Source organism: Triticum aestivum, chromosome 3A (genome assembly GCF_018294505.1).
Source record: "Triticum aestivum cultivar Chinese Spring chromosome 3A, IWGSC CS RefSeq v2.1, whole genome shotgun sequence".
Taxonomy (NCBI): Eukaryota; Viridiplantae; Streptophyta; class Magnoliopsida; order Poales; family Poaceae; genus Triticum; species Triticum aestivum.
The window spans coordinates 480,161,791-480,176,290 of record NC_057800.1 but is presented as its reverse complement, the minus strand read 5'-3'; positions in this window follow the sequence as shown (position 1 = coordinate 480,176,290).

The following is a 14,500-nucleotide window of genomic DNA, read 5'->3' as shown; positions in this document are numbered from 1 at the left end:
CCTTGTCTTCCGTGCAGTTTTCTAAAAAAAAAGTTCTGTTCGTCGTTTGTCTTTTTCGTCGCATTTTCCGCGGTTATTTGCTGATCGCGATTTCTGATCCGATTTTCGTTTTAGTATAACTTTTCGCTCGTTTATTGGAATCAGGCGATTCAAGCGCCTGGAGTTTCGTCTCGAAACCCTCTTTCCGAATAATCAACTTAAACATGTTTTTGCTACAGTAAAGTTTGCCCTAGATCCAGATTACTAGAACGAAGTTGTTTTCTTTCGCCGTTTGGTTTCTTTCGCTTCTTTCGATTTGATTCTTTTTGCCAACCGGAGTTCTTAAGTTGAATCTTCTGGTTAGATCTTCTATTCGAGTTTTGACTGTGCATTAGATGAGTATTTATTGTGTGTTTGTTGTTTGTCTGCGATAGATCACCCGGATTGCGCCGCTTGTTACTTCGAAACCCTAGGTCTCGCGGATCATCAGCAAGGCAAGTAACACTTTGATCATATCTTTTCTACAACCCAGTTTTATTGCATTAGATCAATCCTCTCACATTGCATGATTAGGATCTAATTAAATTGTGGGATGGGAAGTAGATGAGGTAGTACCTATTACCTGTTTATTATGAAACCTTTGGGAGTTACTTCTACGTTTGCTTATTATGCCATGCTATGCTAGTAGACGTGGATTGGGTGAGTGATATCCATGACAGATGTGAGATTGATAATTTAATGGTTTACCTAAGGTGGCAACTTAAACACACATCTGGGTGGATTGAGGCACCTGATGTCTATCAGGACTTGCCTGTTTTTTTTGGACCGCCACCCAGGCTCAAAGGGATCATAAGATCTTTCATGCTAGAAACTTCCGTGTGCAGCCACAAGCCATTATGGGCTCTGGCATAGTTGATTAAGTCGTGCGAACTCTTACGGGTAGACTAGCAGATGTAGGAGAAAGTAGGTGTACCGGTCTACCCACACGTAAGGTGCTAGCGCTTCTGAAAGACTGTGTCTCGGTCATCCGTTTCTCAAACACCGTGTAGTGCGAGAAACCAAACGGAGGCGATCGAGTCTTGTGGGGAAAAGTGCGCAAACCTCTGCAGAGTGTATAAACTAATCATGATTAGCCGTGTCCCCGGTTATGGACAATTTGAGTATCTAGTACTTGAATATCATGTGAATCTCATCATGTTACTTATAATTAATGTTGTTGGGTTTTAATTGTCCACTTAATTGGGATCGGAATGCTATCAACCATTCTCGATGTTTAACAACTACCATGATAGTTAAATAAATTTATTCCTTTGCAGTAGGGAAAAACTGGCTTTACGCAAAACAGTAACCATAGAGCTTTCCACCAGCCATATATGCATGTAGTATAGCTGTTTCATTCCATTACTCTCTATGTGTTACATTGCCAGCATATTCCATGTGCTGACCCGTTTTCGGGCTGCAACTTTCATGTTGCAGACTTTTCAGACGACGAGTAAGGTGCTGTTAGGTCGTGGTTCTATACTCAGTGATGCCGTTGGAGTTGATGGACCCATTTATCTTCCAAGTCTTCCGCTGTTATCGTTATTAGATGGCCTTAAGCCATATTTATTGTAATAAGTGTGTGATTGCCACTCTGTTATAAATCCTTCGATGTACTGTGTGGTGTCAGCATTACTGATCCAGGGATGACACCTGAGCACAGAGCACTTGATCCATTCGGGTCGGGTCACCACAGAGATGGTATCAGAGCACACGCTGACTGTAGGACACGACCACTAAGTTAAAGCCATAGATCACCATTCTCTTCTCATTTTCTAACTCCTCATCTTTTCTACCCTATTAGGATGACGAACGCGAAGATTAAGTATGCTCAACCGGATGAAGGCACACCTTTTGGAGTTCACTTGAAGGAAGTCACCAAGTACCTGAACATTGGATTATCAAGCTTCACGGGAACCTTCAACGCCACTCTGCCTAAAGAGGAGCACTGGAAGATTCAAGCTCACGTTCTGGGAAGGACATTCGCACCAATCACGAAGCCCATAGATAGTATTTTCAATGCACCAACCTAGAGTCTGGGAAAGAGCATGGCAGCTCATATCACCATAGGACGCATTGGAGAAGTTTATCAAGAAGACCTCAAGGACATTATCTACCAGATTTGCGGACGCCGAGATGAACAATGGGAGTTAGTCAGCACCAAGAAGGATAGATCCATTGCATCGTTCATCCAGGAGTTAAACCAGCACATTCGACGCCACGAGAACCAGATGTGCAATGATATGATAGAGTTGAAGAATGCAAAGGCAAGGATCATTGAGCTAGAAGGAGAACTGAAGTCTACACGCAAGGACTACATGGACGAGATCGTAGCTCTAGCAAGACACAATGGCGATCTTAAGCAGGAGATTGAAGAACTCAAGAGGAAGTTAGCATCCCAGGAGGAAGACGAGTACGTCGCAAGTCCGGACAACTACATCATCATCGACGACACTGATTCGGATCCAAGTGAACCCGACTTTGAAAACGAAGCTGGAGCAGATATCATGGAGTCTTCCACCGGTTCAAATTTCTAGATGACCACCAGATAGTAGTAGTATTCCCCCATGTAAACACAATAGTTCGAGCACTTTTGCGATAGTTAGACCGTTGTAAGCCCTTGTTTGATTGAATGAAGTGATTTTGTGTGCATTTGCTCATGAGCATATGGGTAGTGTTTTCCCTTTAGACCCCCTCTATTCTTATATCTCATCTTTTCTAAACCCTCAGATGCCTCCGAGACGTGACCCCGGATTTGCCTTTCCGCCGGAACTCACTCAATTGATCCAGCAACAGAATCAATTGATGCAGATGTTAGTCTAGAACCAGCAGAACAACAACAACAACCCACCACCACCACCTGTTGACCACTTAGCCCGTTTCCTTAGGCTGAATCCGCCGGTGTTTTCCAGTAGCACCGAGCCAATAGTAGCAGACGATTGGCTCCGCAAGATAGGAAGGGAGTTGACCACTGCAGGATGCACGGATGGTGAGAAAGTAAAGTTTGCCGCTCACCAGCTTGACGGACCCGCGGCAGCATGGTGGGAGAATTTCACAGCCACTTACCCAGTTGACACTGTCACATGGGATCAGTTTCAGCAAGCTTTCCGCACTGCCCATGTTTCAGCAGGAGCTATGGCCATGAAGAAGCGTGAGTTTCGCAACTTACGCCAAGGAGGAAGGACAGTTGGCCAGTACGTTGACGATTTCAGCAAGTTAGCACGTTATGCCCCAGATGACGTTGCTACGGATGCAGCTAAGCAGGAGAAGTTTCTGGAAGGACTGAATGATGAACTAAGCATGAAGTTGATGGTAGCAAGTTTCAACAACTACCAGGAGTTGGTAGATCGTGCCATCATGATTGAAGGAAAGCAACAGCAGATTGAGAACCGTAAGAGGAAGTATGGACAGGGGAAGTATAACTCTGGAGCCCAGCAGAAGCCCCGTTTTACCCCTAAACCGGGATTTCAGTTTCAGCATACCCATGGAGGAGGTAGTTCGCACAACCATAATGGCCACAAGAATGGTAATGGGAATGGAGGAAGCAACGGCCAGAATCGGACCACCCCATCGACCCGAACCAAGAGAGATCTGAGTCAAGTCACCTGTTTCAAGTGTTCCAAGACCGGACATTATGCCAATGAATGTCCCGAAGGCCAGAATGGAAATGGCAATGGAAGCTCTGGGAAGAAGCCGAACCCTTTCAATAGGGGACAGGTGAACCACATTAATGTGGAGGAGGTTGAAGATCAGCCCGATGCAGTGATCGGTAAGTTTTTGGTTAAGTCATTTACCGCACTCGTTCTTTTTGATACTGGAGCATCGCATTCATACATATCAAGGGGATTTGTGGAAAAGTATAGCCTGCCCACTAGGATTCTTAAAACACCTATGCTAGTAAGCTCGCCAGGAGCAGAGTACATGGCCAGACAAGGATGTTTCCAAGTACCATTAAGTATAGGAAGGCATGTTTTCCCAACGGATTTAATTATTCTGGAATCCCAAGGTCTAGATGTGATTCTTGGTATGGATTGGCTGTCGATGTATGGAGGAAACATCGATTGCGCCAGTAAGACAATTTTGCTTACCACACCAGAAGGAGGAAGGATCAAGTATGTATCCCGGCATGTGCCAAACAGGACACAAGTAAACTGCCTAACAGGAGTTGTGCAAGAAGAAGTACCAGTGGTAAAGGATTTTCCTGATGTATTTCCTGAGGAATTACCAGGCATGCCACCGGATAGAGACATTGAGTTTTTGATTGAGTTATTGCCAGGTACAGGCCCAATATCGAAGCGACCGTACCGGATGCCAGCAAAGGATTTGGTGGAAATTAAGAATCAGATTAAGGAGTTATTGGATAAAGGTTACATTCACCCAAGTTCTTCGCCTTGGGGATCACCCGTACTTCTAGTGGAAAAGAAGGATGGATCATTAAGGATGGTTGTAGATTATCGGGGATTGAATGAAGTAACCATCAAGAATAAGTACCCACTGCCAATGATTAATGATCTGTTTGATCGGTTGCAAGGAGCTAAAGTGTTTTCCAAGATCGATTTGCGATCAGGGTACCATCAATTGAAGATTCGGGAGCAGGACATACCTAAGACAACATTCACCATGAGATATGGATTGTATGAGTATACCGTTATGTCATTTGGATTGACTAACACACCTGCCTATTTTATGAACCTAATGAACAAAGTGTTTATGGAGTTTTTAGATAAGTTCGTCGTAGTGTTCATTGATGACATCCTGGTTTATTCAAAGAATGAAGAGGAGCATAAGGAACATTTGTGTTTGGTTTTGGAGAAACTAAGGGAACATCAGTTATACGCCAAATTCAGCAAATGTGAGTTTTGGTTGAAGGAAGTTGGATTCCTCGGACACATTATATCCGGAGAAGGTATAGCAGTCGACCCCACTAAGGTTGAGACCGTAACCGAATGGGAAGCACCAACAACAGTTGGAGAGATCCGGAGTTTTCTTGGACTCGCAGGATACTACCGGAGGTTTATTGAGAATTTCTCAAAGATTGCGAAGCCTATGACTGAATTGTTGAAGAAGGATACTAAGTTCAATTGGACTGAGGAATGTGAGGCTAGCTTCCAGGAGTTGAAGAAACGCTTGGTTACCTCACCAGTATTAATTTTGCCAGATCAGACCAAGGATTATGAGGTGTATTGACGCTTCACGTCGAGGACTTGGAGCAGTGCTTATGCAAGAAGGAAGAGTTGTTTCGTATGCTTCACGACAACTGAAGCCTCATGAGTTGAATTATGCCACGCATGATTTGGAGTTAGCAGCCGTAGTGCATGCATTGAAGACGTGGAGAAATTTCCTCATTGGAAATCATTGTGAGGTGTACACGGATCACAAGAGTTTGAAGTACATTTTCACTCAGAAGGAGTTGAACCTCCGACAAAGGAGATGGTTGGAGCTCATCAAGGATTATGACATGAGATTGCATTACCATCCCGTAAAAGCTAATGTAGTAGCTGACGCATTGAGCCGTAAGAGCCATGTCAATACTCTAATGACGGGGAAAATACCCAAGGAGTTAGCAGAAAACCTTCATGAGCTATGTTTGGAAATAGTTCCGAGAGGCTATGTAGCAGCATTGGAGATTCAATCAACATTGATGGATAAAATCAGAGAAGCTCAGAAATCTGACAAGGAGATTGCTTCTATAAAAGAGAAATTGAGCGAAGGAAAGGCAAAGGGATTTCGTGAGGATGAGCACGATACCCTATGGTTTGAGGACCGTGTTTATGTGCCAAATGACCCGGAGATCAGGAAGTTTATTTTGCACGAGGCACATGATTCACCGTATTCGATTCACCCAGGAAATACCAAGATGTATTTGGATTTGAAAGAAACATTCTGGTGGACCGGAATGAAGAAGGATATTGCAGCATATGTAGCAGTTTGTGACGTATGTCAGAGAGTAAAGGCAGAGCATCAGAAGCCAGCAGGATTGTTACAACCATTGCCGATACCCGAGTGGAAGTGGGATAAGCTAGGCATGGATTTTATCACGGGATTACCAAGGACTCGTTCAGGCTATGACTCGATTTGGGTTGTAGTTGATCGATTGACGAAAGTAGCACATTTCATCCCAGTAAAGACCACTTACACCAGTGCTAAGTTGGCAAAGATATACATGACTAGGATCGTATGTTTGCATGGAGTTCCGAGGAGTATCGTATCAGATAGAGGAACCCAGTTTACCTCAAAGTTCTGGAAGCAGTTGCATGAGACTTTGGGTACTAGGTTAGAATTCAGTACAGCTTTTCATCCGCAGATAGATGGACAGACCGAGAGAGTCAATCAGATTTTGGAGGATATGCTGAGAGCTTGTGCGCTAGATTATGGATCTAGTTGGGACGATAATTTTCCATATGCGGAGTTTTCTTATAACAACAGTTACCAAACCAGTTTGAGGATGGCACCTTTCGAAGCTTTATACGGAAGGAGGTGCAGGACACCGTTGTCATGGGACGAAGTTGGAGACTGCCAGTTGTTTGGACCAGATTTGATTAAGGAGTCTGAACGGAAAGTGAAGTTGATTCGCGATTGGCTCAAGGTAGCCCAGTCCAGGCAGAAGAGCTACGCAGATTCTAAACGCAAGGAAACAGTTTACGAGGTTGGAGACAGAGCTTATCTTCGAGTATCCCCACTTCGAGGGATTAAGCGCTTTGGAGTTAAGGGGAAGTTAGCGCCACAATTTGTAGGGCCATATCGAGTTTTGGAGCGTATGGGAGAAGTGGCCTACAAGTTGGAATTGCCAGAAGGGTTAGCAGGAGTTCATGATGTGTTTCACGTTTCTCAGTTGAAGAAGTGTCACGCGGAGATGACTGACATACCCTTGAGAGACACAGTGCCATTGAAAGCAATTCAGTTGGATAACCATTTGACCTATGAGGAGAAACCAGTCAAGATCCTCGAGTTTGCCAGTCGAGTTACTCGTAGCAAAGTTATCAAGTTTTGCAAAGTTCAGTGGAGCCACCACACGGAGGATGAAGCCACCTGGGAGCGAGAGGAAGATTTGCTCAAGGACCACCCTCACCTATTTTCTAGCCAACCCGAATCTCGAGGGCGAGATTCATCTTAAGGGGGGTAGGTTTGTAACATCCCAAATTTTCAATTTGGAATGTTATACATTAGATCATCATGCATATCATATTTTATTTTGCTTTTGGTTTTGATCCTAGAAAATCCTAAGCAACTCAAGGACCCACGGAGAGAGTTGGGGATTTCGTCATTTACATATTTGAGTTTTCTCAAATTATGTAAACAGGATCATTTGATTTTATTTATTTTATCATCAATTATTTATATTACAAAAAATGAGAGAGGGAATAAAATGACTTTCCCAAAATATAGAAAAATTGAAGATTTAATGAAAAAATCAAATAAGTTTTATTTCGGAGTTTTTCGGTATTTCTATTTGAATTTAGGAAAAATGCACGTTTTTCAAAGTTGTAGTTTGGGTCCAGATAAATGTTCACTTCATCGGGCTTGATTTTAGGAACCCGGCAAAATTTATTTCGTGATTTTTTGGAGTCCGTTTAGTATTTCTTTTATTTTTCTTCCGAGCGGATTTATAAAAAAAAATGGAAACCGACTTCGGGCCGTATTTGGCCTGGACTCCGCCAGGCCTAGGATATATAAGCCGCCCGAGCCGGCCCGAGGGAGCCCAGCCGCCGCCGCCTAACCCTAACCCTAATCCGTCGCCGCCGCCGCCGCCGCCCGCCGCCGCCGTCGCCGGAGCGCGCCGCCCGAGGTTCGCCGCCGCTGCCTTGTTTTCCGTGCAGTTTCCAAAAAAATTCGGTTCTTTGTTTGTCTTTTTCGTCGGATTTTCCGCGGTTATTTGCTGATCGCGATTTCTGATCTGATTTTCGTTTTAGTATAACTTTTCGCTCGTTTATCGGAATCAGGCGATTCAAGTGCCTGGAGTTTCGTCTTGAAACCCTCTTTCCGAATAATCAACTTAAACATGTTTTTGCTATAGTAAAATTTGCCCTAGATCCAGATTACTAGAACGAAGTTGTTTTCTTTCGCCGTTTGGTTTCTTTCGCTTCTTTCGATTTGATTCTTTTTGCCAACCGGAGTTCTTAAGTTGAATCTTCTGGTTAGATCATCTATTCGAGTTTTGCCTGTGCATTAGATGAGTATTTATTGTGTGTTTGTTGTTTGTGTGTGATAGTTCACCCGGATTGCGCCGCTTGTTACTTCGAAACCCTAGGTCTCGCGGATCATCAGCAAGGCAAGTAACACTTTGATCATATCTTTTCTACAACCCAGTTTTATTGCATTAGATCAATCCTCTCACATTGCATAATTAGGATCTAATTAAATTGTGGGATGGGAAGTAGATGAGGTAGTACCTATTACCTGTTTATTATGAAACCTTTGGGAGTTACTTCTACGTTTGCTTATTATGCCATGCTATGCTAGTAGACGTGGATTGGGTGAGTGATATCCATGACAGATGTGAGATTGATAATTTAATGGTTTACCTAAGGTGGCAACTTAAACACACATCTGGGTGGATTGAGGCACCTGATGTCTATCAGGACTTGCCTGTTTTTTTTGGACCGCCACCCAGGCTCAAAGGGATCATAAGATCTTTCATGCTAGAAACTTCCGTGTGCAGCCACAAGCCATTATGGGCTCTGGCATAGTTGATTAAGTCGTGCGAACTCTTACGGGTAGACTAGCAGATGTAGGAGAAAGTAGGTGTACCGGTCTACCCACACGTAAGGTGCTAGCGCTTCTGAAAGACTGTGTCTCGGTCATCCGTTTCTCAAACACCGTGTAGTGCGAGAAACCAAACGGAGGCGATCGAGTCTTGTGGGGAAAAGTGCGCAAACCTCTGCAGAGTGTATAAACTAATCATGATTAGCCGTGTCCCCGGTTATGGACAATTTGAGTATCTAGTACTTGAATATCATGTGAATCTCATCATGTTACTTATAATTAATGTTGTTGGGTTTTAATTGTCCACTTAATTGGGATCGGAATGCTGTCAACCATTCTCGATGTTTAACAACTACCATGATAGTTAAAAAAATTTATTCCTTTGCAGTAGGGAAAAACTGGCTTTACGCAAAACAGTAACCATAGAGCTTTCCACCAGCCATATATGCATGTAGTATAGCTGTTTCATTCCATTACTCTCTATGTGTTACATTGCCAGCATATTCCATGTGCTGACCCATTTTCGGGCTGCAACTTTCATGTTGCAGACTTTTCAGACGATGAGTAAGGTGCTGTTAAGTCGTGGTTCTATACTCAGTGATGCCGTTGGAGTTGATGGACCCATTTATCTTCCAAGTCTTCCGCTGTTATCGTTATTAGATGGCCTTAAGCCATATTTATTGTAATAAGTGTGTGATTGCCACTCTGTTATAAATCCTTCGATGTACTGTGTGGTGTCAGCATTACTGATCCAGGGATGACACCTGAGCACAGAGCACTTGATCCATTCGGGTCGGGTCGCCACAGAGCGGCACACGGAGGCCGGTGAATGGGTTAGTAGTAGCAGCAGTTGCCGGAGATGATAGAGTTCGCCGGCGACCGAGGCGAAAGGGGGTGGCTCGATCCGCTCCCCGCAGTGGCTCCCAGCTCGCGCTCACGGACGGGAACGGGGTAGACGATGACGGCGGAGACGATAGGCACTATGGCAAGGAGAACGGGGCTCGGTGGCCATGAGGACGGGCGAGGCACGGCGGCGACCGCGTCGGCTTCCTCTCCAAAATGAAGGAGAGGGAGAGGGAGAAGGGGAGAATGGGTGATGGAGAGGCACAAGTGGGGGTGGGGAGAGAGGATCGAGGCGACGGGAAGGGAGGGGATCCTTATCCCCTCATCGGCGAGGCGTGAGGCGATGAGCGGGTTCGACAACGACCACTCGCGTGGGTCGGTCGAACAGGAGGAAGGGAAAGATGACATGGGAGGAGGAGTGGGACGGCTAGGGTGGGCCGACGGCCAGCTGGGTCGTTGGCCCTGTGGGGCTGGGGCTTTCTCTCTCTCCCCTCTACTTTTCCTTTTCTTTTTCTTTTTTTCCCAGCAGCTTTTGCTTTTTTTAGCCACAAAGGACTTTGCAAAAATATGCCACTTGTCAAAACTAATTCAAAGAAATATTGTGCACTGCCACAAAAAGTTTGGGATCTAATTGAAGTTGTTAGAATTTTTCATAAATGGAAAAGCAATTAATTTACCGATTTGACACTGCTTTAAATTGCTATAGTCCATATTGGCTTAAAGGTGATGTTGTTTTCCTTAACAATTAAATGTTATGGTGTATTGGGTAAAAGATGAACTATTTTGTAGCAACTTTTGTGCAACTCCATATTTCACTTGCAATTTCAAATATGATTTGAAAGTGGAAATTTCAAAGGATATTTGAATCAAAGGTGATCAAGCACTATTTAGTAAAATGATTAGCTTAAACACAAAGGGTTACTATAGCATGACACTGGGGGTTTCACAATTCTCCTCCACTACAAGAAATCTCGTCCCAAGATTTAAGAGGTGGAGTAAGGGGAAAGAATTGGTTACCAAATTCTAACGAATCCTCTTTCCTTGCTGCTCTCACCGAAGAGGTTGATCCATAACGTTGATGTCTTCAATTTGCTGCATATGAGCAGCACGTTGAAGTCGTCATCTTGTCTTCGGGAAATCCATCGTACTTACTAATGGGAAAGGGGCAGCTTGACAATGATAGAATGCTATAAGGGGTAATCATCGGGGGTTATCCCACGAATGAAAACATGAGTGTCTCTCGAGTTGAACGAAAAAAACACGTCGAGAGACAAGTAATAAGGTACAATAAGAAGTTTCAAATGGGTAGACAATCGTTCGATGTCTGAAACAAAGTGTGAAAGAGGTCCAGAGCAATAAGAATAAGTATTGCGTCTGATACCAAAATAGATCAGTAGCAAGGTGGCTTGTGAATTACAAACGAAGCCAAGCGCGAGGAATAACTTTTGGAAAATAGGGATGTATAGGAGAGTCAGGTTTTGATCCTATGGAACTGTGGATTATAGATCCACCACGTGGGTCAAAAGTAGGAAGGGCGCTGACATCTTGCACGGTGAGGATAGCAAGGCAGGTCAGAGGATAGCCTATCAGTTATGTTGGCATCAATGTTGGTACCAAGGGCGAGGGACGAAGAGAACCATTTTCCTGCTCGTTGAAACGAGGCGGACCAATAGGGAAAGTTCTCGTCCACTGGCGGTTACCGAAATGTTAACAACAATAGTAACAGGATCTTACTGACAGAGTTGTACACCGAGGTGCTTACATAAGCAGGGAATTATCACTGCTCAGATAAATCATCTTACAAGAAAGGTTAAACAAAACAATGGAAAAGAAAATGTGATTATACCCGAGTATCAAGAGTATATCTTTCCCAAGGAAAGGCAACGCATGATATACATGACAAGACTCCAAGTATGTAACCATTTAGGGAAAAGGGCGAGGAAACTCATGATGTTACCCATACAATGGTGTTTGGATAATTGATCAAGAAACATTTAGCATTATGCTTACAAGGTTCTTGTTGATGTTTGAGTACCACGGTCATGCTTCGGGATAGCATTGACATGGTCATCAGGTAAAGGTCAGCCTTTGGGTTCACAAAGTATCCATCAGAAACAACTTATAAAATAAGTCATACAATTTCAGCAAGGAAGAGATGAGGAGGTGGCTGAGGGGCTCGGCAACAATTCCTCAAGGGGGCAAGGATGGTATTTCTCCCCATGAATTGAATTGATATCCTGGAAGATCTCAGAATGTTGATCATGATCACGACACATTTGTCGAGAGATTTCATGAAGATGTAATCGATCGGTGATGACATCAATTCAAAGGAATGATGAAGCGAAAGGTTATTGGAACCACGGGTATGACACAAACTCGAAATCAATCTTTCTATTCAAGACAAAATGATATGACGAGGAAATTTGATGTAGGCTTAGCTCATTTTCAAAAACTGTGCTCCGGGAAGAAGGATCAGGTAGCACAGATAAAGTTTATCACGATAATGATATAGTCAATAGGCTAGGAATGACTTGAATGATTATTAAACTCGTAAGCAACGAAAATTACTTAGAGTTGTTGAATCGGAGTGCGGGATCGATTCTCTTATGGGTGTTCTCGAGTGACTGATAACTCAGAACCCGGGGGAAATCTGAAATCGGTGAGAAGTAATACTAGATGAATACTCATAGGAAGTAACTCAGTTATTTGACATTCTCGAGATACCAGGGGTAATACTCGAAGGTAGATCATATTAGGGTTTGGACATGTTTATTGATATGCAGAAGGCAAGCACTTCAACTTGTCCAAGAAAGGGGATCAAAGAAGACAATCTTGGTTGGATCCACAATTGCAAAGGCCAAAATCACAGATACATGATCAAATTATACCAAGGGAATAATTATTGTTACGAGAAGCTTCCATGATAATATCTACATTGTTTTCATGGGCATGAACACAAAGTTCAAGGTCGACTCCAACTTCTCCAATGCACAACATTTCATTCACTTCCCGCTTTCGAAGAAGTTGTAGCATTGAAATTTTATCTGACGAAAAGCCAGTAGAGTATAACCCGCATAACTTTCGAGTTCACACAGAATTAGGGGAGGCATAGGTTCAACCTATCAGGGCATATTATGAACATATAACGCAAGCTTCGGGAGTAAATTATACCAGCTCGAAAGCAGAGCATGGTTCACAAAAGTAGATGATAGAATTTATCAAAGGCACTATGTGTGAGGGGAAGAACTCACAAGGTTAATGAATATGAAGGACATTGTCGGCTAATAATCCAACCAAGGATATGGTGGTCTATAAAGGATCTGATGTGAGTATTGATACTCAAGCAGAAGAAGGAAGAATGCACAGGCATCGGATTATAGATATATCTGGATAACTTCAAAGCTTGAATACAAAGGAATTACGATTTTCAAATCAGAAGAACAGAAGCAGAGGCTTTGATAAAAAGGTAATTGAGTTGAATCGATATAGATCGACAATCATTCAAGGTTTGATTTTCCAAGAACAAGCTCATGTTTGAAGTGACGTCTGAGCCGGAAGGATGAATGCTAGGATCTGATTGAGGATTGCGAGCATTCGCACCATATTGGGTCAAGGGACGGACAAGACTCGAAACGATAGCGACAGAGGATGCCAACCAAGATTACGAGGAATATGGAATTAACCATAATGCAGGCACACAAGACTTTCAAGAGCAATAGGCTACTAAGGATTATGGAAGATCGAATATTATTTCAAAGGATTTTGTGAAACACATGAACAACTAGGGATGAGCGTATACTCTGCAAGTGCGAGGAATTATCCATAGGGGTATTATGTGGCAAAGGACTGCAAGTAGGCTCAAGGGATTCTTAGAACAATAGAGATAATTCCGAGGCATCTCATACTAACAAGAGCAACGAGGAATGATTGTATGAATGGCAAGTGTATGTAGTTTTCCATAGGGGTTGACGGTGGAAGGGAATAGCAAAAGCGATGAGCACAAGTTCTCGAGCGAACATCGGAGAGTATCTTCGAAGTCTTCTGGTGAAGCAGGCGATCATATGGAATGAAGTGGCTCTCCAGGATGAACAGGTTATGAGAACCTAATGTCATAGTTAGCAAAATCATTTAACCCGAATGGAAGAGAGATCAGAATCCCAGAGTAAAGATCAAGGAGTAAAAGATCCTAATACCACCCAATGGCGACGTGGCCCCGTAAGACACACAGCCATATTAGCAAAAGATTTTAAGTGACTAGACTCAACTGCGGCCAAGGAGTTGGAAAGGGGGTTCCTACAGGCAGTTGGCTCTGATACCAACTTGTGCCGCCCCTGATTCAATCGTACACTAATCATACACGCAAATGTGTACGATCAAGATTAGGGACTGCTAAGTCTCCGTCGTATCTAATTTTCCAAACACTTTTGCCCTTGTTTTGGACTCTAACTTGCATGATTTGAATGGAACTAACCCGGACTAACGCTGTTTTCAGCAGAATTGCCATGGTGTTATTTATGTGCCGAAACAAAAGTTCTTGGAATGACCTGAAACTCCACGGAGCGTATTTTTGGAAATAATAAAAAATACTGGCAAAAGATCAAGGCCAGGGGGCACACCCTAGCCATGAGGGTGTGGGGCGCGCCCCCTACCTCGTGGGACCCCTGGAGCTCCTCCGACCTCAACTCCAACTCTATATATTCACTTTCGGGGAGAAAAAAATCAGGGAGAAGGATTCATCACGTTTTACGACACGAAGCCGCCACCAAGCCCTAAAACCTCTCGGGAGGGCTGATCTGGAGTCCGTTTGGGGCTCCGGAGAGGGGAATCCATCGCCATCGTCATCATCAACCATCCTCCATACCCAATTTCATGATGCTCACCGCCGTGCGTGAGTAATTCCATCGTAGGCTTGCTGGACGGTGATGGGTTGGATGAG